The following is a 2500-nucleotide window of genomic DNA, read 5'->3' as shown; positions in this document are numbered from 1 at the left end:
ATTGAAGCTGCAGAAGTCTGATACCGAGCGTGGTGTTGACCTGGGTGATACGACTGTAAATTGAAGGGAGGTCTAGCTCTTTCCTCATGACAAAAGCTTTAGCAGTCATTGGGCAGCCAAAAGTGATTCTCATGGCCTTGGTTTGTAAGACTTCAAGGGATTTGAGACCATTTTGTGGCAACATACTAGGAATTGGGCTCGCATAGTCTATCAAGGATCTAACAAGGGCTATGCACATCAACCTTAGGAGTCTTAGGGAGGCACCTATGTATCTGTTACTTATGTATTGTAAGAGTCTTAAACGTTCCAAGCAGCGTTTCTTGATGTTTTGAACAAATTCTCGTGTGAAGCGAGAATTGCGGGACATGAAGTGGGGAGCAATCACCATGACACCAAGATACTTGTAGGTGTCAACTTTTGCAATAACCTATCCACCTAACCTTGGGATGTATGGCAGTTTATGATATTTGAAATGTACTTCGTCTTGATAGGGTTGATTATAAGTCCAAGGGAAGCACACTTTTTGCTGAACCTCTGGAGAACATATTCCCCTTATCAAAGACCTGAATGAAAATGTCATCAGAGTAGGATGTGATGCTGCATAGGTCCCCTAACACACTGTTGAGCTTGCAAAGAGTGCATACGTATGTTAAATGATGAAGGGGACAAAACTTCACCTTATTGAGTGCCTAACTCTAGTTCACCATAAGCACTGTAGGTGCCTTGGTACCATACCTTTGTTATTCTCAAAGATAGATAATCCTTTATCCATACCAAAAACTTGCCCTTAACTCCTAAAAGTGTTAATTCATGGAGGATTGCAGTAGGTGAGGCTCTGTCGGATGCTCCCTTGGAATCTATGAAGTAAGAAGACTGTGCATTACTTCCATTCTGTGGCTAAACAGATTTGTGCTCCTTTCCCTTTTTGGAAACTAAAGACTGATGAATTTGATCTTTGATCTGGTGGAGTAGACGAGGGAGATTTCTTTCACAGGTTTTAGATAGACGGTATTTCAGAGAAATTTTTCTAAATGCATCAGGGTATCCTGGATTTGTGTTGGAATAATGGTAGCTTGTTTCCAGGCAGTGGGCAAAATGCGTGAAGAATGGTTAAGTTGAAGAGATCAAGGAAAGGATTTCTTCCCTTGACCTGTACCCTTCCAAGGAGTCGAATGGTATAAGCGATTCCATCCTCCGTAGGTGCAGCGGATTAGCTAGTCTTAATGGCTGCAGGAAGTTTATGACTTGTCAATGGTGCATCAGCCTCATCTAAAAGTTGGCACTGATTGTCAATTTCACTTATGTGTTTTAACTTAAGGAAGCACTTGCGTATGGGTAATGTAAGACTATCGAGAGAGGATTTTCTGCAGCATTTACTGAGGAGTGACAAAGCTACCTTTTCTGGATGAGGCTGAGGAGTTACATTGTATGTATTGCCTTTAATCTTGTTGGTTTCTCTCCATACATTACTCATGGAGTCGTGGAGTCAATCGATTCTGACCAGGCATACAATCTCTCTTGCCGCCTTTGAGTTATTACCTCATTAAGCTTTTTACTAAACAGTCCCTAGCTAAGTAGGGGTTTCTTCCCAAGTGCACTGTAGACCTTGTAATCTTTCTGAGTAGATTTGTTTCAGGATCTTTGTTCAGGTGATGTGCTCGTTTGCCTCTGTTGACTGAGTTTAATAAAATGATCAAGGAGTAAAGTCTTCATACCAGCAGCCAATCCCTTTAATAAACTCATCATGATGTTTAGTAGCAAGACGATGAATAATGGTTAAACGCAAAATGAATGTGTTAAACATCTAAGGTCATGTAGCACTATAGGAAGGTATTGTAAAGGGTAGTGAAGGGTGGTTGAGTTAGGGGTTAGTTCCTAAAGCTGGGCAAAGGAGTTGACGAGTGAATGGGTTAAGGTTGGGTTAGGTAAAGGGGTTAGATCAAATGAAGGATATTTATGTGTCTGAGGAAGAACAGGTTGTCAAAGCAGAAAGCGTGAGATTCTGTAAAGATGTCTGAAGGGAAGATAGGTGAGGGAAAGCAGAGGTATAAGCTGCATCGAATCGTGGGCAGGACAATTGAATGTGTGGAACTGAAAGAGGGTCATTATATAGGGAACATAGGGGAGGATCAGAGTATGACATCAGATAGGAGTGTGTTAGACGGGTGTGGCCAATGTGTAAGCGGGCGAGAGCGGTCTCCCAATGTCTGTTTCGAAGAAATGGAGCTGACCAGGAGGAGACTGATAGTTTTACATTATGCAATTTATTAGTGCAGAGACTTAACCAGAAAGGTTGCCATAGGTTATACAAGAAGGTCTTACAGTGGGGGTAATAATCCGTGGCTGGAATATGTGAGAAACTTGGTTTGTGTGATGTGGACATAGCAGCTAGAGCATCTACCTGTTCATTGCAGGGGATTCCGACATGACTGGGCACCGAGCAAAATCTGATAGTTTTAAGGCGTGTGGACAGGTAGAACAACCAATTCTGGATCTTCCA

This window comes from Penaeus chinensis, chromosome 25, assembly GCF_019202785.1.
Source record: "Penaeus chinensis breed Huanghai No. 1 chromosome 25, ASM1920278v2, whole genome shotgun sequence".
NCBI classification, from domain to species: Eukaryota; Metazoa; Arthropoda; class Malacostraca; order Decapoda; family Penaeidae; genus Penaeus; species Penaeus chinensis.
This window is presented reverse-complemented; position numbering follows the sequence as displayed.